The sequence below is a fragment of the Muntiacus reevesi genome, chromosome 11 (assembly GCF_963930625.1).
Source record: "Muntiacus reevesi chromosome 11, mMunRee1.1, whole genome shotgun sequence".
NCBI lineage: Eukaryota > Metazoa > Chordata > Mammalia > Artiodactyla > Cervidae > Muntiacus > Muntiacus reevesi.
This window is the reverse complement of record NC_089259.1, coordinates 75,847,885-75,871,769: the sequence shown is the minus strand read 5'-3', so window position 1 is coordinate 75,871,769 and position 23,885 is coordinate 75,847,885.

Below are 23,885 nucleotides of genomic sequence, written 5' to 3'. Positions count from 1 at the left end.
TGCACACATATATTCAATACTTTAAAAAATATCGTGAAATTGATGTTATTAATATCTTCATTCCACAGAGAAGAAAACTGGGGCTCATAGGGGTGATGTGACTTGTCCAAGAACATACCATCAACAAGTGACTAAGATTAAAAACCAGATTTTTGCATTCCTAATCTGAAGAGTTTTTTTTTTTTCCATTATAGCCATCTTTTTCTTTTTACATAACCATGTCATTCTCCTGCAGGTTACAGAATAGTGGGACACAAGATGGACTTCTAAGCTCTGCAGCTTCCGTGAAGACCTTCATCCGCACGGAGCATTTTTTGTTGTAAGCAGGGGCTGACCATGGTCTTCCGTCAACCAGCTCACCTGTAGTTTGGTTACTTTCCACTGACAAACTCACTCTACCCCTTTCTGGCCACTATCCCCAGGCGGGAGAACAGCAGGAGGGCAACTGAGAATTAGGGTTTCTGGTCCATGGATTTTGATCCATTCGCTTAAGCGACTTCCCACACATTCCATCCCCTAGGCCTTTATTAGTCAACATTCCTTCTTAGCGAAGAACACTCTTAATTAAATCTCCACACACAATCATAAATGTGAAACAGGAAGTCCACCCTGAACAAGGGGCTTGCTTATCAAGTCATCATCTTTTCAACTAGAGAACCTTGGCCAGCATGACTCATCGAGTATGTATCCCTTTAGCCCATCATCTCAGAAGGAAAGGTGAAAAAAACCAGATGCTTCCTGTCATCCTATGGGCTTATCTCTAAGAACAGAGATAAGCCAGGAGGTGTAAGGAGAGCAAGAATCCCCTTCTGAATCCTCTACCTGGCTCTGCCCCTCTCAGCTCTGCACCTGGGGGCTTCCTAGAACATGTTTCTATCAGCATTAGCAGGGGAATAAAGAATGAACCTCACTGGATCGGATTCCTTCAAACCCAAGATATTCTGAGACAGGTTCACTGTGGGCAGAAAAGGCTAAGTAAACCGTCCTTCATATAATCTGGGGTGCTCTCATGGCCCATAAACATCACCAATGACCTTCATCCTTTCATAGCCAGGATCTGTGACTCTATCTCCTTCTTATAAGACTTTCAGACAAAGAATAAACACAAACAAATCAACAACTGACAAATGACTTCAGCAATATTGAAACTGGATCTTGACATTGATCATCAAGTTGCCTGTCTCCAGGAAGCCACCCACAAATTATATGCCCATGATGCCCTCATTACAGAGGAAAATACTCAGTGACCTCACTAACACGTTACACTCCTCAAAACAGATGTTTCAGAAAATGTGTACCACAGTACTAGAGAGATACTGACCACTGGTTCCTTTGGAAAGTTTTGGGTCTATTTTTCAATGATCAATGCTTTTGCCTCTGAGCCAGTGTTATTTCTTTGCTCTGTGAGCACCTAAATCTATTCATGTACTTCACCCAAAGATTTGGGCAGGCTGTTGAACGAAGTGTCCATTTGATATTTAACAACTCTCTTATCTCAGATTCAGTGATTCACTTTTAAACTTCTGCACTATTTCAACACTCCCTTTATACATGCCTATGAACCATAATGAGAAAAAAAGCCTTGCCCTGAAAGTTACCAGCTGCACGAAGCCTGGAATACAATATTTACTCAATAAATAATTGCTGAGTAAAAGTAAAATGAACCTATCAGGCAATATTTAGATCCTAGAAATGATGGAGAAGAGGCGCAGACAAGCCTGTCAACTATCCCCAGTCATATTTTTTTAAGTTATTTTTTATTGGAGTAGAGTTGCTTTACAATGTTGTGTAATTTCTACTGTATAGCTAAATGAATCAGCTATACCTATATATATCATCTTCCCTCAAAGTTCAGTGGGTAAAGAATCTGCCTGAAAGGCAGGCAACCCAGGTGCGATTCCTGGGTCGGGAAGATCCCCTGGAGAAGGAAATGGCAATCCACTCCAGTATTCTTGCCTGGAGAATTCCAAAGACAGAGGAGCCTGGCAGGCTACAGTCCAAGGGGGTCGCAAGGGTTAGACACGACTTAGTGACTAAACCACCACCACCATACATATATCCCCAGGCTTTTGAGCTTCCCTCCCATTCAGGCGGAGAAGGGAATGGCAGCCCACTCCAGTGTTCTTGCCTGGAGAATCCTGTGGACAGAGGAGCCTGGTGGGCTGCCGTCTATGGGATCACACAGAGTCGGACACGACTAAAGTGACTTAGCGTGCATGCATGCATTGGAGAAGGAAATGGCATTCCACTCTGGTATTCTTGCCTGGAGAATCCCAGGGACAGAGGAGCCTGGTGGGCTGCCATCTGTGGGGTCACAGAGTCTGACACGACTCTGTAAAGTGATTTAGCAGCAGCAGCTGCAGCCCATTCACAGCCCCAGAAAGCATTAAGCAGAGTTCCCGGTGCTATATAGTATGTAGGCATCAGTCATCTATTTGATACGTAGTATCAATAGTGTATCCATGTCAATCCCGATCTCCCAAGTCATCCCACCCTTCTGTCCATGCATTTGTTCTCTATAGCTCTGTCTCTATCTCTGTTCTGCATGTAAGATCATCTAAAGCACTTTTTCCTAGAGTCCATCTACATGCATTCATTACATTATTTGTTTTGCTCTTTCCAGCTTACTTCCTGCCATATGACAGCCTCTGGTCCATTCATGTCTCTTCAGATGCCCCAACCTCTATTTTAACTGCTAGAAAAGAGTTGCCAGAACACAGACTGGGATGAGACGTGTTTCTCCAGAAAACTCAGACACGCAACGCTTTCCCTCCGCTCAAAATTGCACATTTTCATTCTCTCTCCCCAGTAAGCCAGACCTTTCTGGGAAGAATTTACAAAGTCTTTTCTCGAATCAGAGGTCTCCTTTAGTTATTCACTTTTCTAGCAGGAATTTTACCCAAGGGAACATCCATCTTTTTTTTTTTTTTTTTTCCTGTTGCAAGACTGGGAAAGCATTTGCCCTTTATTAAAAAGAAAAACAAACAAACAACAAAAAAACTCTCCTCTAGGTAAAGGTGGAGGAGGCAGGGTGAGTGTCCTCACCATCTCACCCAGAAGCATCCTTATTGTTCTTTCCTTTTTTCTGTTTGGGCTTAAAGTCCTGTGATATTATGAGAAACAACAAAAAAGCTTTGACATAAATCATCTAAGTGCTAAGGTGATGGATGCACTGAGGAGAAGAGAATGAATGATTCTGGCTCTCAAGCTTCAACAGAAGGAAGGTTTTGTTAACTTTCAGCAAGGATCCTTCTGCAAGTCCTTGCCCCACGCCTAAGCATTCTTCCCCAGAAAAAATGAACTAAAGAGCATTATTCAGACTCTAGCTTCATTCCAAAACTGGGGCCAAAACCATGCCTTCTCAATGCCTTCAAGTACTGTTTATCTGAGTCTGCTCCAGGGTCTGTCAAACATTTCCTCTGAAATGTGGGGAAGACCTTGGACCCTGGTGCAAGACGGGATTCCCGGAGCTGGCCCTGCCTTCTTCACGGGGGGAGCGGAGAAAGCAAACCTGAGTAAGGTGGCCTCAGAAAGTAAGGAATTGTGCAAATAAACATGCCAAATCCACATTTATCCGAGGAAGAGAGACGGCAACACATGCGTGTTTTATGAGGGCTGTCTCATCACCTAGAAAAGGACTTGGTTCAGTTCAGTTCAGTCGCTCAGTCGTGTCCGACTCTTTGCGACCCCACAGACTGCAGCATACCAGGGTTCCCTGTCCATCACTAACTCCCAGAGTTTACTCAAACTTGTGTCCATGGACTCGGTGATGCCATCCAACCATCTCATCCTCTGTCGCCCCCTTCTCCTCCTGCCTTCAATCTTTCCCAGCATCAGGGTCTTTTGCAGTGAGTCAGCTCTTCACATCAGGTGGCCAAAGTATTGGATTTTTAGCTTCAGCATCAGTCCCTCCAATGAACACCCAGGACTGATCTCAATTAGCATAGACTGGTTGGATCTCCTTGCAGTCCCAGGGACTCTCAAGAGTCTTCTCCAGCACAAAAAGATTATTAGGATCTACTAATCAGTAGTAGGAGAAATGATGTGTGATTTTTAATGCAGACTACTTTTAAAGTCTTTATTGAACTTGTTACAGTTTTGCTTCTGTTTTGTGTTTTGATTTTCTGCCCATGAGGCATGGGGGGTTTTAGCTCCCTGACCAGGGATTGAACCCAGACCCCCTGCAATGGAAGGCGAAATCTTAACACTGGACATCCAGGGACATCCTGAAATGATGTTCCAACTTTGCAGTCTATTTATATTTATCAAAATATATAGGTCAGGCAGCTCTGCCTACACACATTAGACAGAGTATGAAAGTGAGAGTGAAGTCGCTCAGTCGTGTCCGACTCTGCGACCCCATGGACTGTAGCCTACCATGCTTCTCCGTCCATGGGATTTTCCAGGCAAGAGTACTAGAGTGGGTTGCCATTTTCTTCGCCAGATGATCCTCCTGACCCAGGGATCAAACCTGGGGCTCCCGCATTGCAGGCAGACGCTTTATTGTCCAAGCCACCAGGGAAGCCCTTATTAAGATGTAGCAAAAAGTAGTGACCTTGACTTCTGCAAAACTGCCATTTCTTCACATCTCACTAATAGATTTAAGTGAGGGAAAAGAACAATGATGTGATCGCTTTTCACTGCAAAATACATTTTTTTTCTTCTTTACCTCTGGATTCTTAGCACTGGGTTCCTTCTAGCACTGCCCCCTTCTCCCACCCAGGGAACCATAATTCTCTTAAGACTGGAGTCTTCTGTCTAACTTCAGATTTCTCTCCTCACAGAGAGTTAGTCTTCTGAGAACACAAACGTCATACTAACTGGCTAAACAATCTCAGAGTCACGCACAAAAAATTGATAGAAAGCTACCCGCTAGATGGGAAATCATGTTACAATTCAATCTTATCTCTTTTCTGGGTGCTTCATGTACTAAAGCTGGAATCAAGAATCTCAGGGCAAGGGAGATGTGATTTTTGGTAAGTCAGGCAAATTGAAAGATATGATAAAAAGTTCTCCCTCTCTTCAACCAAGAATATTGATAAGGCAACATTTTTCTGCTCACGTTGCCCAAAAGCATAACTCTATTTAAATTCTTTGTAAGTGTCCAAAAGGAAATGCTGATGCAAATGAACCTTGTGTGTTTCTGTTAAAAATTCACCATGTAACTTTGCAGGAAATGTAAACTCCATAGATTAATCGAGTAAAACTTATCAACACATCGACAAACATTTATTGTGCAGTTTTTGTTCCCTATGCATAATACTAAGTCTGTTTATGGAAACAACCAAGCAAAAATTATATACCACCATGTCCAAACCCCCAAGGAGTAAATTTTTTATTAATTTGCATGGAAACACAACTAGCATAAAAGAAATGGAAGAAATCACAAAGGAAAAGATAAACTGACTTGATTGCATGAAAATGTAAACCTTCTATTTTTCAAAACACAGGCTTATCAGATGATAAGCAACAAGGTGAAAAATATATATTATTATGATACACCAAGGATATAGCTCCTTGATATATGATGAGGTTATGTTATATGATAAGACACAAAGTCTCGGTAGATAGATGGTACAGGAACATGATATTCACTAGTGAGGACATATGCGTGCATGTGTGATCAATCATGTCAAACTCTTTGCAACCCATGGACTGCAGCCCACCATGCTTCTCTGTTCAAGGAATTTTCCAGGCAAGAATACCGGAGTGGGTTTCCATGCCCTTCTCCAGGGGATCCTCCCCACCCAGGGATTGAACTCTCGTCTTTTTGAGTCCCCCGCATTGGCTGGCAGATTCTTCACCACTGCACCACCTGAGAAGCCCAATGAGGACATATAATCATTTATAAATATTTGAAAAAATTAACCTCAGTAATCAATCAAAGAAATGAACATTAAAACATCAATGAAAAGACAATTAAATTTAGCAATTGAGGCAAGACATTTTTAATGATAACTGAGGAAATACAAACTTTTTTGTATGAATCTTACAAGTGAGATAAAGAAACAAATTATTCCTTTACCTCCCATGTAAAACAACAAAATGGGAGGGGAAATCCACATCAATAAACAATGAAGGGCCTTCCCTGGTGGTGGTTCAGTGGTTAAAACTTCACTTTCCAATGCAGAGGGAGCAGGTTCGATCCCTGGTCAGGGAGATAAGATCTCACATGCCTTGTGGCCAAAAAGTCAAAACATAAAACAGAAGCAATATTGTAACAAATTCAATAAAAACTTTAAAAATGGTCCACAACAACAAAAATACTTTTAAAAAAATATAATGGAAAAGAGAAAAATAATTTTTTAATTAATAGCAATGGAGAACTGCAGGTATTTGGTTGAAGGCAGATTGCAGCCTAGAATCTGCTCAGTTTCCTGAGAAATTAGGGAACAACTTTGACGTGGGGATCTGGGAAGACCATAGAAGGCATGGAAAAGGTTTTGTGCAATGTTAAACGTTCAACGCCATTCTTACAGTTGTCCTAATTGTATGTTTCAAACAGCTCTTTTTTACATTGGTTATCATTGTAGGCTAAGATTCTCAAACCAAAATTATAGTAAAGCAATTTCACAGATGGTCAGTCCAGGAGGTCTGAGCATCCAGCTCTCTGCTGATATGACTTAACCTGGCAGATTTTAGAATTTCAGAAAGAACAAACGGACTGCAGAGTCTTCAATAACCACCCCCCAATTGAGTTTCTAAAAAAAAAAATACTGTATGATGCCTATATCAAAGCAGTCAGCATTACTGGGGCCCAAGGCAGGCTGCCCCAAAGTGGCATGTTGATTATTTGGAATTAAAGTGATTCTATGACAACCTATAGGAGTGGAATGGGGTGGGAGGTGGGAGGGAGGTTCTAGGGGCAAGGGACATGTGTATACCTATGACTGATTCGTGTTGATGTATGGCAGAAACCAACATAATATTGTAAAGCAATTATCCTCCAATTAAAAATAAATAATTTTTTAAAAAGAAAAAGGATGCATCAAGTAGTTTTAAAAAGTCAAATAACAGGAACACTCATCTTCTGAGCATGGAGGTTGATTTCAATTTAGGTATGTTGTGTATAAAGAGTAGTTGCATAGTAAATGATGTAATAATTTTATTACATGACAATCTTATGTCACTGCCTTAGAATGGTAATACCACATAGCAGTGGATATATTTACATCATGGACAAAGTCTAGTACATCCCCAGGATTCAATAAATACATTTTTTAAAAGTTAAAAAAAAAATAAATAAAGTGACTCAAGAAAGGGCGAACACAAGAGGGACCCTTTGACATTCCTCTCTGTCTCTCTGAAACCAGGAAATAAGGGTCCCCTGGGAAAAGCCCCCTCCCTGAATCTGGAGAGGAAAGGACACCTACCATCCAGTTGGTAATTTGGGGTACAGAAGCTTGTATAAACAAACTTCATTTCTTCTTTAACTGGCTCCCCCAAGCCCCCAAACTGTTCAGTCTTCACTACTAAAGCACCCAAAGCCTACGTTTCTTGGTCTTGTCAATTTTTCACAAATGTTTTGATTCTTTGTCTAAAAACTATACAAGTTGCCTGCTTTGGCCACTTCTTAGGCCCCATTTCTATGAAAGTTCCATGCCCCCAAATTAAAATGTGTTTTGTTTTCTTGTTAAGCTGTCTTGTGTTAATCTCACTAGTGGTCTAGCCACAGGAACTCAAGAATGGTGGAGGAGGGCAGGTTTCCCCCTTTCCAAACAGTGTTGTTCATCAGGCACAAACCTGTACACTGTACCCGTCAAGCCAAGGGTAAAGCTGGTAGCTCTTCTGAAATCTATGGGGCTTAGTGAGCATTCATGCTTAACGAGAAATGATCGCTCCTCTCTGAGCAGAGGAGCCAAGACAGAACCAAGAGTCTCCTTCAAGGTGGCTGAGTCGGCGAAGTATTCACCTGCAATGCAGGAGGCTGCCTGCAATACAGGAGACCCAGGTTTGATCCCGGGGTCGGGAAGTTCCCCTCGAGAAGGAAATGGCACCCCGCTCCAGTATTCTTGCCTGGAAAATCCCATGGACAGAGGAGCCTGGTGGGCCACAAACAGTCAGCATGACAGTGACTAAACCACACGATTCACAAGAATAAATGACTGTCCCCAAACCCAACACTCTACCCTCTCTTATGCTCACATTTCAACCTAGAAAACTTTGAAAGTGGATGTCAACATAAGGTACCTGCGCAAAGAAAAATGCCAACAGCTCACCCCTGCCCCACCTTGCCCAGGGCAATGGGAAGCAGCCTCCTTCCTACAAAGTTGTAAAGCGAACCCTCCACCGTGTGAAATGCTTGTTGGATTCACTTTCGTGGACCAACTAAATGCTGGAGAACAAGTCCTCAAAAATAGCAACTTTGGTTTTAGAATATTGATCTGTGGCCCTTCTCTCCTGTGATAATTGGCTTTTTAGAGTCATCATGCATCTATTCAGGGCACTGTCAGTTCAAGATAAGAAAAGCCTAATACCACGCAAGGCATTCTGCCTTCTTAAGGAGAAGGGAAGTTAGCGAATCCACTCCAAAGTAGTATATATGCTCTTTACGAAATTCCTTGGAAAGACAACAGAAAGCAATCTTTTTTCAACACACATTTAAAAACTGTACATTTCCATCTGGCAGGATTTCTTAGCCTGTTTGAATTAACTATGGATTTATATTCATGCAGATTATGTAGTTTAGTCCAAAACCTACAAAAAAATCAAAACCTCAGAAAAAGTCAATAAAAGACATATATGTTTTCCCTTTCATCACTTTAAATATATCCTGCCACTCTCTTCAAGCCTGCAGAGCTTCTGCTGAAAATCAGCTGATAACCCTATGGGAATTCCCTTGTATGTAATTTGTTGCTTTTCCCTTGCTGTGTTTAATATCTTTTCTTTGAATTTAGTTTTTCTTAGTGTGATTATTATGTCTCAGTGTGTTTCTCCTTGGGTTTGTCCTGTATGGGACTGTCTGTGCTTCCTCAACTTGAGTGGCTATTTCCTTTCCCAAAACAGGGAAATTTTCAACTATAATCTCTTGTAATAGTCTCTCAGACCCTTTCTCTTCCTCATGTTCTTCTGGGACTCCTATAATTCAAACAACGGTGTGGTTAATGTTGTCCCAGAAGTCTCTGCGATGGTCTATTTCATTCTTTTTTCTTTATTCTGCTCCACAACAGTTATTTCCACCATTCTGTGTTCCAACTCACATCTGTTCTTCTGCCCTTGAAGACTTGAAGCAAAGGAATAGATATATGCATCCAGGCCTTGCCAACGCCTCTGTCATTTCTGCATGACAACGAAACACTCTAACTGTTGTGATTGTCATTTAGTATGTATCAGATATACACTGTCTCATTAACAAATAAAAACTTGTTGATTGGCGTCATTTAACAGATACAGACGTTAGAGTGACGAAATCTGTTTATCCTCACTACAGTCACTCCATCCACATTAAATGAGATCACAGTGGTAGAAGCATCACCCAGTATGCAGTCGTGTCAGAGACTGCTGTTGTCTTTTTATCGGCATATAGTTGCTTTACAATGTTGGGTTAGTTTATGCTGTTCAGAAGTGCGTCAGCCACATGAACATGTATATCCCCTCTTCCGAGTATTCCCTTCCCGCTCACGTCATCATAGAGCATTAAGTAGAGTTCCCTGTGCTATTCAGGGTGTTGGCATCAGTTATCTATTTCATACATAGCATCAATCCCAATCTCCCAATTCATCCTATCTTCCCTTTCCCCTTGGTTTCCATTTGTCCCCCACATCTATGTCTCTATTTCTGCTTGGCAGATGAGTTCATCTATATCATTTTTCTGGATTCCACATATAGGTGTTCATATATGAAATGTGTTTTTCTCTTTCTGATTTACTTCACTCTTCTGATACTCCGTAGGTCCTTACGCTTACATGATCGCCCAGTCCCAGTAAGACACCTGAAGACAAGCTCCTTTGCCGCTAACAGAGCATGCCTCATTTCTCTTGCAGCTGACTCATCAATTCAATGGATAAAGTGATGCTGGAGTGTCCCAGACTGCATACCAGGGAAAGCAACCCAGCTCAAGCCTGGATGACCAAGTAGCACGGGACATCCCGTCAATCAAGTCAGTTCTAGCAAGAATAAGAGTTCTGGATCAAAATAATCTATAGACCCTGTAGAAGAGTAAAAGTAGGGACTGGTCCTAAAAACTTTCATGTCCTAAAGAGGGTAAGAGGATCTTTTCTAATGTCTTTCTTTTGGGAGCGTCCCTGGTAGTTCAGTCAGTAAAGAATCTGCTTGCAGTGCAGGAGACCCAGGTTCAATCCCTGGGTCAGGAAGATCCTCTTGAGAGGGAAATGGTAACCCACTTCAGTATCCTTGCCTCGAAAATCCCAAGGACAGAGTATCTGAAGACAGAACAGTCTAATATGGAGAATTTGACACAAGCATTTCAGTGCTTCTGTATAGTTTCATAAAAATGGACGTGACAAAAGGTTAAAAGCACTTTTTTTGAATGAGTATTGCGGACAACAGAAATTGAACTCCACCATATCCCTGAACCTGTCCCCCATCCCCACCCCCAAGGGACAGATGTAGCCACAGGATAAGGCCCAGCGATAGAGCAGTGGTATTGGTTTGCACATGACATAGAAAAAAAATTTTTTTAAGTAGAATGCTTTTTGAGCTTTTTTTAAGGAGGCTGAAAATATCTGCATTATATAACCAACCACAGGACACAACCCACAGCCATTCTCTCAGAGACTGAATCTCAGAATCTCAGGAGGAGATAGCACATCAATATTCACCTTGGAATCTTCTCCCAACTCCCTGGGCAATGGACAGGACACTTGAATTTGGTGAAAGATCCTGAATCAGCACCGAGGACATCATCATCAGAGATGGATGCTTTGTGATTGGATTAAACAGGATCGCCTGTCATAGGCTAAAATGGCTTATCTGCACAGGCGTCTGATATTGAAAGATGATTAAGGAAATCAGCAGCATGTTAAATATTAAGCATTTCTTGGAATGTGATCGCCGTGCTGGAGGTTACCGCATCTCAGGAAATGAACTTTCGAAAGACCTCAAGGTCTTTGGCTCTGAGACTCTGCTCAAGCATAAAAATGTCAAGGTAGCTAAATGGGTTTCAGAACTGACTTGAGAAGGAAACAAGTTTGAGGGCGTGTCACTTCTCAGATCCCCAGGTATTTTCTATTCCACCTCCAGGCTGTTGCCCTTAAATACCTAGGGATCTGGGGTAAATACAGTTAAACCCATCATCTCAGCAACCTTCAAATTAAGACTCTCTTGACTCTGTGAAGCTTCTTCCCTTGTGGCTCAGTAGTAAAGAATCCACCGCAGTGCAGGAGCCACAGGACTTGGGTTCAACCCCTGGGTCGAGAAGATCCCTTGGAGAAGAGCATGGCAATCCACTCTATTATTCTTGCCTGGAGAATCCCATGGACAGAGGAGCCTGGCGGGCTACAGTCCATAGGTCTGCACGGAGTCAGACATGACTGAGGGGCTGAGTATGCACACACGCTTGACTTTGTACATCATTTTCTTTTGAACAGTTGTATATAACTCCTATTTGAGAAGTTTTCTCTCCTTTCTCCAAAATATCATCAGATCTCTCTGGCTTTCCATGACACTACAACAAATTCTATGTATTCTTTCTGTATTTATGGAGTACTTGCTATGTGCCAGGCACTGCTTTAGATATGAGAAAGATGAATTAGTGACTACTTGGCCTTGTCGTTTCTTGTCAAACCCTAGGGACTGTGACTTTACCCACAGTCTATTTTGCACAGCCATTAACTGTTGTGTGCCCTCCATTAACACTGGGGAACCTGTCTTTGGTCTGCCGCTGACACTGTGTACCTTGTGATGGCCTCCTCAGAGAATAGCTGTCTAACTTCCCAGCTTCCATTTCAGGAATCTATTCTCAGCTAGCAACCAGCATAGCCATCCCCAAGGCTCTATGTGCCAATCTTCTGCCCACCTTGTCAAATGTGTTCACTCCAACTTTCCACCACTGTGATCTCCACACAATCCATGATGAAACAGTAATGTCTTAGCTTAAGACACAACTGGGGCTCATGATTTATCTTATTTATAATGGACTCTGAAGACACTAATGACACGCCCATCCTCTTGTGGCTCTGTATATAGAAAAGTGGTTCCTGCCCACCCTGCCTCATTCAAGCGGCTCCCCTTCTCCTCCTGCCCTGTCCCTCCCCTTCCTCTCTCTCCTTCCTTCCTCCTCCTCCTCTTCCTCCCCCTCCTTCTGCTCCTCCTTCTCCTTCTACTTCTCTTACAGTCCTTCTTCCTCCTCTTCATTGTCCTCTTCCTTCTTAGAGAACACTCAGAAAGTCCAAATCATCTATAAAAGTTTTTATACTACCTCTAGTACTAAATACTTTAAAGGGCTTTGATATGACATCAACACACTCCTAAACACTCACATTTTAAAACATATTTCATGTGTTTATACCTGGGGCTTCCCTGGTAGCTCAGCTGGTAAAGAATCCACCTGCAATGCAGGAGACCCCAGTTTGATTCCGGGGTCGGGAAGATCCACTAAAGAGGAGTTAGGCTACCCACTCCAGTATTCCTGGGCTTCCCTGGTGGCTCAGCTGGTAAAGAATCCACCTGCAATGCAGGAGACCTGGGTTCAATCCCTGGGTTGGGAAGATCCTCTGGAGAAGAGAACACCTAAAGAAATGTCCATGTTTCTGACACTAATTTAGGTCCTTTTGTTCAATACTCCACACTGTATTCATGTAGACAATTCCTTATGAGTAGGGTTACTTAGTAAATGGTAATTGATATTCATGACTTGAAGTGTAGAGGCTAAGAAACAAGACATGAAGGTGAAAGAGGACACTTGTCTACCACGTCAATGGAAGCTGATGGCTCCAAAAGAGAAGTAGAAGAAATTAGCAAGAGAGGGTTTCTCATCGTGGTTTCAATTGGTGTTGGATTCACAGAAAATGGCATTGGAGCAATTTCTTGAGACATGAGGGGTTCTTTCACTTGTTTGTTTTTATTAGAAAGAACATAGGACCCAGAAAACTAGGTTTAAGTCATGGATAATCTACTAAGAGTTGGAATCCTTGAGAAACCGCTCCACATCTCTGCAACTCAGTTCTTTTCACATGCAAGTGAGAGGGTTGTGCTAAGAGACTCTACTTTCCTCATAATATAACTGTTATTCATGATTTCCTGCAAGTGTACAACCTAGGGGGAAAGATGTGCCTAGATCTTAATCTTCTCACCTCCAGTTGGTATTTCCTGATATTCCAGGAGCTGAAAGATATCCTGAGGCTTGAGAATATTCCACTGGTGATAAGCAATTACAAAAAGCAGTATGAGAAGGGGGTTTTGTTCCATTGCCAAACCATGGTACATACCCTAAAAGCCACTTATTATTGGAAACTCTACTTAATGGACAATGAGTTACATTGCAGGCAGGTGGCACAGCAGTAAAGAATCTGCTTGCCAATGCAGAAGCTGTAAGAAACACGGGTTTGACCCCTGGGTCAGGAAGATCCCTGGAGGAGGAAATGACTACCCACTCCAGTATTCTTGCCTGGAAAATCCCATGGACAGAGGAGCCTGAGGGGCTACAGTCCACAGGGTAGCAAAAAGTCAGACACAACTGAGCACAAACACACACCTCCTGGGTAACATTCACAGTTAACAGTGCAGAGGACCAACCAAATATTCAGAGTCACAGACATTTACAAAACAGCACATTATCACCATTGAGATTAATCCACATATAAGTGGACACTGGGGAAATCTGAGATCACTTCAAGTTTTCATCTAGTCATTACACAGGGTCAAAAAGGCAGCCTTATAAGGAGGGGGTGGGCAGATGCTATAAATCACAACCCTTGCTTTAAACTGCAACTGGGATTTGAAGGTACAAAGGAAGAGGATAAATTACTTGTGTGGACGATGTATGTGTTGAGAAGATCAAATAAATGGGACTAGTTTCATCTAAGCAGTATTTTTCAATTAAGAGTTTAGTAAACACCCACAGGGTATTGGGCTCAACCCCACCCCCTCATGCCCAATTTAAAAATGCACAAAATCCTGGCTCGTACATTCAGTAAGTTGGCTGTCAAGTTAATGAGGAAATGAATGAATGCTCAATTAAGAATTAGGAAAATGATTAAATGATAAACTATGAGAGATGCGTAAATTCAGACGAACCCAGAAACAGAGAAAATAAAAGATTCCTACAGTCTGGAATCATTGGATTTCCTAAAGAACAACGAGGAAAGTCAAAGCAGCAGTATTGGAATTCCGACTCTGGCTGTGCGCCTGCCTTTCGAGTGCTCTGGGTCGTCTATTCAATGAGGATGGACATCATCAAGAAACCCAGAATGTTTCTATATTGCAAATGAAGTTCATGAATATACAAGCTGATCAAATGAACACTCTAAGTGCTTGGGGAAGAATAATAGAAGTCTCGGTAATGGAGATGCTGATAACTAAGGGAGAAGAGGCTAGCAATTTTGCCACGGAATCCTGGTTCATACATTCTGTGAGCTGAATTTCGGATGGTTTTAGTCTAGCAAGAGCATCAGGCTCTTCCCAGTTAAGAGACAGACTCCATTAGGAATACACCCTGTGGTATTAAGTGCAATTGCCATCCTCGGGACAAACTGCACTCAGTCAACCCAGAAGGAACTACGGCCATGCATCAAGCTCGCAACTCAACTCACTGACCCACTAAAAGCTCCGTGAGGAGCAGCATCTAAACACGGGCAGATTCCATTAACGACTGGATCAGATACATAAAAATGTATCTATCTTCATAGATATTTGCACTTGGTAGAGTCTACAAGGAGAGCTGCATTTTTTTGGAACCATGCTCCAACCACCCCCTTCCAGACCAAACCCCTGCAAGACCAGAATGGTCTTGGCCTCTGAACTGGTCCCCGCTTTCATTGTGTCCCCACTCCCAGCCTTCACTCTTACTGTTGCCAGACTAATCCCCGTACAAATGCAGCTGTAATCATACCTCTGCCCTGCTCAAAAGCTTTCCATGATTCCCAGCCCTGTCCAATAGCATCTAAATTCCTTCTGTTGCTGGTGAATTTGAGGTTCTTACTTTGTCACAAGAAGAAGTCAGAAACAAAGTGACAGGTAAGAAATGGGTTTATATAGAGAGAAGGACACTTCACATGCAGAGTGTGGGCCATTGCAGAAGGTGAAATAGAGAAGGGGGATAGGCCTCAAAATATGGTGTGGTTAGTTTTTATGAATTGGGTAACTTCATAGGCTAATGAGTGGGAGGATTATTCCAACTATTTTGAGGAAGGGGCAGAGATTTCCAGAAATTGGGCCACTACCCACTTTCTGGCCTTTTATGGCTAGCCTCAGAGCTGTGTCCCTGGTGGGTGTATCAGTTAGATGCTGGTGTGTTATAATAAGCATATAATGAGGCTCAAGGTCCACCAGAAGTCTAATCTTCCGCCATCTTGGACCCAGTTGGTTCTAAACAGTCTTCATCACATCTTAGGGCTATGTCATTCTTTTAAAGGGTGTGCCCTGCCCCCTTCCCTCCTGCTTCACTTCCCTCTATATTTCCTGTCTAATTTTACCTTATCATCTTAGTTGAAAGCTCTCCAAAGGGGGTTATCTCAAGTTTCCTGCACATAGGTCCAAGTACCAGCTATTGATCTCTGCCGTGACCTGCCCCTTCCCCATGTTGGATGTATCCTCTCATCTTCCCAACTCCATGGGAAAGGTTTTAGAAATATTCCCACAAGCTCTTCAGTGGTTCTCCTTTTGTGAGGTAGAACCTGATTTTCCTCCTTTTGAATGTGAGATGGACATAGTGGCTCATTTCTAACAAACAGAATGAAGCAGAAATGATCATAAGGACTCAAAACTGGGTCATAAAAAATACTGCCACCACCTCTGCATATGGTTCTCATTTCCACCACCCCCCTCCCTCTCTCAGATTACTGTCTCTGGGGAAGCCAAGTGCCATGTCATGAGGAACCCCCAGGCCCACTGAGAGGAACTGAGGCCTCCCGTCAACTGCCATGAGAATGAGCCATCTTGGCAGCAGACCCTCCTGCTTCCGTCGGGCCTTCAGATTGGCTACAGCCTCAGGAGGATTTGTATTTATGTATTATGTATTCATGACACTGAGCAGAACCTCCAAAGTTGATCCCAATTCCTGACCCACAGAAACTTTGGGAGATAAACAGTGCTTGCTGTTTTATGCCACTTTATTTTTAGAGTAATTTGCTATGCAGATACTAGATAACTAAAAATAGAAACAAACAACAGATAACCATTAGATAACTGACCCATTTCCAAATGTCTCAATTCTAAATGCATTTCAAGATCCAGATTAAATGATCCTTCTTCCACAAATCTCTCCTAGACTACTTGGATAGAAATAGTAACTAAAATTATATCTGGCTGAATCTCACCTCTCTTATGAAATTTCATACCTCTATTATGATGGTTTCCCTGATGGCTCAGCAAGTAAGGAATCTGCCTGCAATGCAAGAGACACAGGAGACATGGGTTTATCCCTGGGTTGGGAAGATCCTATGGAGGAGTAAATGGCAACCCACTCCAGTACTGTTGCCTGGAAAATCCCAAGGACAGAGGAGCCTGGCAGGCCATATAGTCCACGGGATCACAAAGAGGCAGATACAACTGAGCGACTATGCACAGCACATTATAATGACATCTATGAATTGCACAGTTTTCTCCCTTATTAGAGGTTAAGCTCCTTGAGAAAATTTCCAAACTTCCCCTCATATCTCATCACAGGAGTCAGGGCATAAAAGAGGATGTGGGAAATACTTGTCGACAGAGTAAGTAGCCAGATTCTAAACTCAAGTCTCTCCTTGCTTGAAATCTATTTGTGTTTATTGTGATTTTTGGTAAGGAGTTACGTACAACTGAGGAAGCAAAACACAATATAAGAAGTACTTAATTCCTTCATAACTCTTAGAAAAGAAGAAAAACGCTCAGAAAAAAATAATCAGCATAATCAGCTTTACCTAGAAGATCAGGTAAGTGGAATGAAAACCACCATGCTAATGTTAGTCCTTGTCCAAAACTGATACAGGATATGCAACTGCAGGCATGGAAATCAACTGAGAGACGATTATTGTCCTACCAAATAACATAGTCCTCACCAACTGAAGACAGAAGCTTTTCTCTTCCACATTGTTTAGGCGCTGACATCACCCCCCAGGCCACTTCCACCCTCCTCACTGTGGCCTTCCACTGACTTCGCCCAAGATTAACTAAGCATCAACAGCAACGTATGAAAAGTGAATAACCACTTCTGATTTTTTGTATCTAAAATCCAGGCTTCCCGTTTCCTCTGAGCAATGAGAAATGTGAAAACGGATTATGAGCTGAGCATGAAGTATTCAGAGCATTCGGCTTTTAAAAACCAAAGCACAAAAATCACCCTGCTCTGCTGGAGCTCCGTCGACATAATTACATAAAGGGAAGGAGTCTTCCTGCCAGTCCTGGTTTTTGTTGCTGGTAAGAGGGCGTGCCATTAGAGGCCACCTCTTTGCTTTCTTAGACCTGTTTCTGTAGTGTCTAGGGCTTCCCTGGTGGCTCAGATAGTAGAGAATCTGCCTGCAGTGCAGGAGACCTGGGTTCGATCCCTGGGTCAGGAAGATCCCCTGGAGGAGGACATGGCAGCCCACCCCAGTATTCTTGCCTGGAGAATCCCATGGACAGAGGAGCCTGGCGGGCTACAGTCCATGGGGTCGCAGGGAGTCAGACACGACTGCGTGACTAACACACACATATAGTATCAACGAGCATTCACCAGCCAGGGAAACTCAGATTCAGGCGACAGCAGTCTAAGCAGGCAAACCATACCTGCCTCTTATGCAACCAGATTTGATCCTTTATCTGAAGCAGCCACAATAAACCTATGGAGACATTTTGTCCAGGGATAATTGTTTTTATAGCAAATCAGTATCCACTGACAGTTTATTATATACTGTAAAACAACTACTATCCTATTACGTGCGGACTTAATTATGCATTCTTGACGTATAAGACACCAACTCTGGTTCCCCTCTCCTAAGCAACGGTCACAACAAAACCACAGCGTTCTTGAGCTTCAGTTGTTCTCAGCTTGCTCGCAAATGTTAAGAGAGCAGTTTTCCAGTTCAAAATTCATACAAGGTTTTTTTGGTCATATTCTTTTTTAATATTTATTCATTTTTAATTGGAGGATAATTGCTTTACAACATTGTGTTGGTTTCTTCCTTATATCAGCATGAATCAACCACAGGCTATACAGGTCCCCTCCCGCCCGAAGCTCCCAGCCACCTCCCAGCCCAACCCAGCCCTCCACGCTGTCACAGAGCCCTGGCTTGAGCTCCCTGGGTCACAGCAAATCTGCACTAGCTATCTGCTTTGCACGTGGCAGTGAATATTGTTTCCAAGCTGCTGTCCATTCGTCCGACCCTCTCCTCCCTCACCGTGTCCACAAATCTGTTCACTATGTCTGTGCCTCCACTGCTATCCTGAGATGAGTACCATCTCACTAGATCCCATATACCTGAGTTAATATACAATGCTTGTTTTTCTCTTTCTGACTTACTTCAGTCTGTATAATAAGCTCCAGGTTCATCTACATCATTAGAACTGAAAAAAAAAAAAAAAAACCATACTCCGAGTTTCTAAACTGCATCCTTAGATTTTTGACTTCTACTATTCCCAGTCTGTGCTTCCAAAATGGGGGTAAAATTTTTTAAGAGACTGGAAGCCCTTTGAGAAGCATTATTCATGCTGCCAAGCATTAGAGAGCCCTTCTGCATTATTTTTTACACGAGATAAATGAAATAAAGATTTAGGCAATAATTCAAGGAATTTAATCAATGTTAGTCATCAATATGGGTGATTCAAGACAGTATAATTTTAGTCCTTGGTAGTAAAAGTTTTCAGCCTGGATTTTCCAGATAAATAACTCCATATTTCTCTTTGTCACTCTGAACAAAGCTTTTGGAGAAAACTTTGCTTCCTTTTCATTAGCCATCCCTGCCATTCAAGTTGTTACTCTCACAGAAGCATATTCTAAGCCAACCAAACTAACGGGCTCTCATGCACGACGGTTATTAATTTTCCTTACAGGTGGTGACAATAAGCTCTTCCCCTGTCTGGCCTCTCAGTTGGTTTAATCAACTTCACCTCAAGCCCTCCTGAATTTTAACTGATTGAGGCAAGTCATCAACAGCACAGCCACAGATTAAAGCAATGTTCATCGACAACTTCCCTGAAACAGAAATGCAAGGAACTAGGACAACAGAAAAACAATCACACAACTATTACTTAGAGGAGAGTCAAGATGGATAGCAAATATCCGTCAAGCCACACAGGAAATCTGTTAGAACTCAGTAAGGTGATTCAACATACCTGTGGGCTTAGGAAGACACTATATGAAAGCAACTGCATGTACCTAGTGTGCAAAATAAAAGAAATCGGCTGGATGTGGTCCTAAGAGGCTATGGGGTTTTTATCGATCAGACATTTCCAAGAAGATAAACCTAAAATGCTTCCAGTATAAGAGAAAATTCAGGATCACAACAGCCTGTTGATTGTTGCCCATACAGATCAGTCCCTATCAGAAGGTCTCTGGATGTCCTGGCTGCAGCCCCAGACAATAGCAAGGGAACCTTTCACTTGCAAAAATGTACTAGTTTAGGGGCTTCCCTGGTGGTCTAGTGCTAAGAAACCACCTTGCAATTCAGGGAACATGGGTTCAGTCCCTGGTTAGGGAACTAAGATCCTACATGCCATGGAGGAGCAAAGCCTGCGAGCCACAGCCAGAGAGTCCACTCGACACGACATCATGAAGACCCGACACAGCCAAACAGATAGATAAATATTTTAAATAAATAACACTTTATAAATAATGTACCAGTTTAGAAATTAGATGACCCTAAATTTTAGTGGATTAGTGTTTCAGTTCAGTCGCCCAGTCGTGCCCGACTCTTTGCGAACCCATGGACTGGAACACGCCAGGCTTCCCTGTCCATCACCAACTTCCAGAGCTTGCTCAAACTCATGTCCATTGAGTCGGTGATGCCATCCAACCATCTCATCCTCTGACGTCCCCTTCTCCTCCTGCCTTCAATCTTTCCCAGCATCAGGGTCTTTTCCAAGGAGTCAGTTCTTTGCTTCAGGTAGCCAAAGTATTGGAGTTTCAGCTTCAGCATCAGTCCTTCCAATGAATATTCAGGACTGATTTCCTTTAGGATGGACTGGATTAGTATGTAGAGGGAAAGAATAATGACATAATAAATACATGGATACTCTTAAAACTATCTCATCTACCTTCTTCATTCACATACTCCTCAGTCTCAGCGAGAGTAACCAGGAAGAAACCAACCTTCAGTCTGAACTTTCCAATCCAACTGAAACACAACACACACACACTCAACATTTTGGTGCTGCCTTTAAGGATTTGCCCAAATCTTCCCCAAACAAGAATCAGCTCTTGTTTGCCAACCAATGTATCACTTATCCTTGACACCAAGGTCAAGACTCACTCACTTACTTGATCTTACTGATCCCCACTTCATTCTACCTGGTTGGAGGCAGATCCTGGAGGTAAAATTACATTATTTAATGCTTATTACATTGATTTGCTCAGAAATAGCTATAACTTGGATGGAATAGAGATCAACAGTGGCAACACACACCGCCCAAACCTTGGTCTGCTTGAGAACATGCTGGCTGCCAGCCTGTGGCTTCATTGCACTTGGTCACAGAGGCTTAGAGAGTACCTTCATCCGGGGAACTCACAACACCCCCGACCCTCTGCTCGCAGGACTCTTTGCTAGATACTGTCAGGTTACACAGAAGATCCCTTGGCCTCGTTTTTCTCATCCATTTCTAATTTCTATTCTTTTCCTATAAACTCCTGAAAGCCTTCTTAAATCCTTCTCCCACCATGTGGGAAACACACGAATAACCAAAGACAGTTCTTGCCTGCACAGATCTTAAAATGTAGCTCTACCATAGAGATGTAGCACAGAATAGGATGCAACAAATGCCATGAAATAGAACAAAGTGCTATCAACTTTCAAAAGAAGGAAGGAGTCATTTCCATGGAGGGGAGCAAGATGAGTAATAAGACAAAAGAATGGGCACCGGGAGAGTGGATCCTGTTGAAACTGGTTGTCTACTGAGATTGGATAATGGCAGAGACACCATGGTGGAGCGGTGGGCCATCCAGGGAAGAACATAAAGGAATGGGGGTGGGAAGTGGAAAGGAAGACTCGGATTAAACCCGTCATCCAAATAAGCAGGAGTACTGTTTAGGGGTTAAGACTTGTCCTCTCTAAAAGCAGTGGAAGTTCTGCTTGTTTGTGGGTTTTTTTGGTGGTGGAGGGGGGCAGCGTGAGTCAAAGACACTCACATTTATTTTTTTTCTTATACGCTGAAGTTTTATCTAGGGCCAGCTCTGCATATAGACCTAGCTATTATTTTAAGTACCTTTTTCTTTTTTCTTTCATATATTTATTTTTAACTTTTTCTTTTGCATAGGGGTATAGCCAGTCAACAAACCATGTTGTGATAGTTTCAGGTGAAGAGCAAAGGGACTCAGCCATACATATACATGGATCTGTTCTCCCCCAAACTCCCCTCCCATCCAGGCTGTCACGTGGCACTGAGCAGAGCTGCCTGTGCTTACAGGAGGTCCTCGCTGATTATCCATTCCAAATACAGCAGAGAGTACATGTCCATCCCAGACTCCCCAACTGTAAGAGGGTAGAGTGTTGATACGCCTGTCATATCTGGTGGGTTCAAATTAAGAAAGGAAAGTGTGTGTGTTCCTATGTGTGTGTTTGAGTGTACCTATATTGTTACTTAAAAGGTAAGATGGGGAGACAGTGGAAATAGTGTCAGACTTTATTTTTTGGGGCTCCAAAATCACTGCAGATGGTGACTGCAGTCATGAAATTAAAAGACGCTTACTCCTTGGAAGGAAAGTTATGACCAACCTAGACAGCATATTAAAAAGCAGAGACATTACTTTGCCAACAAAGGTTCGTCTAGCCAAGGCTATGGTTTTCCCAGTGGTCATGTATGGATGTGAGAGTTGGACTATAAAGAAAGCTGAGTGCTGAAGAATTGATGCTTTGAACTGTGGTGCTGGAGAAGACTCTTGAGAGTTCCTTGGACTGCAAGGAGATCCAACCAGTCCATCCTAAAGGAGGTCAGTCCTGGGTGTTCATTGGACGGACTGATGCTGAAGCTGAAACTCCAATACTTTGGCCACCTCATGCAAAGAGTTGACTCATTGGAAAGGACCCTGATGCTGGGAGGGATTGGGGAAAGGAGGAAAAGGGGATGACAGAGGATGAGATGGCTGGATGGCATCACCGACTCGATGGGCATGAGTTTAAGTAAACTCCGGGAGTTGGTGATGGACAGGGAGGCCCGGCATGCTGCGATTCATGGGGTCACAAAGAGTCGGACATGACTGAGCAACTGAACTGAACTGAACTGAACTGAACTGAGATGCTCAGGTCCATAAAGTGAAAGCTATGGTTTTCCCATTAGTCAGGGATAGATGTGAGAGTTGGACCATTAAGAAGGCTGAGACACAAAGAATTGATGTGTTTGAATTGTGGTGATGGAGAAGATCCTTGAGAGTCCCTTGGGCAGCAAGGAGATCAAACCAGTCAATCATAAAGGAAATCTACCCTGAATATTCATAGTAAGGACTGAAGCTGAAGCTGAAGCGCCAATACTTTGGCCACCTGATGCAAAGAGTTGGCTCATTAGAAAAGACCCTAATGCTGGAAAAGATTGAGGGCAAGAGGAGAAGGGGGCAAAAGAGGATGAGATGGTTGAATGGCATCACCAATTCAATGGACATGCGTTTGAGCAAACTCTGGGAGATGGTGACGGTCAGGGAAGTCTGGCGTGCTGCAGTCCATGGGATCACAAGGAGTCGGACACGATTGAGCGACTGAACAAAACGACATTGACAGGAGGCAGGGACTGAAGCATCTGCTACTGTGTGCGTGCACACAACGGCGGCTGTCTGCTCAGAGAGAAAATCAGGGAGGAGCTCCACAGAGACCTACTCTCCATCAAAGAGTCAAATTCCAAATTCCACATGAGAGTCTGGGATCCTGTAGAATTAGTCTAGACCCTGTAGAATTTCATGTTCAAATCTGGCACCTCTGATCTGGGATCATACTTCCTCACTCAAATCAGGCTACGTTCGCAGACCAAACACTGGTGGGAAGGGGAGAACCTGAGAAGCAATTACTGCGGTGAAGTTGGTGAAGCTGACGTACCGCAGTGTCTTCTGGATTTGGTGACGGGGTCTTGATGACAGGTTCCCCCACTCTAAAGTCTCAATCAGTTTGATTGACACCCCAGAACTGCTCATCTCGCTCCTCTCCAGGGAGGGAGACGAGGATCAAGTGCAATACTGTAGAGCAAAGGGTGGTTTCAGACACGTCATCTTCATTTTCAGTGATGGAGACAGAAGAAAACGAGCGAGAATTCTAAGTAGCAGAGAAAGGTTCAAGGTTAATTTGATTGGCAAGGTATGAAATGCCACTTACCTCGGGCCATTTCAAATTGCCCCTCATTCTCTCCACAGTAAATGAAAAGATTCTTTCCAAAGATGGGACATCAACTGATAATGACTGCTATTACATATTCATACACCACTTGACATTCGCTGGCTTACTTGGCAGGAATTCTTACAAAGCTCTCTGCACAGATGCTGTGTTGAAAAGGTAAGGTCGGATGGGGCGTCTTGCAGGCACTTTTTAGTGGACAGAGGACCAGAGACGAGACAGGACGTGGGGACAGAGGCTACGCCTATGCTGGGCAGGTGACACCGCCCACACTGCCTGCCCCTT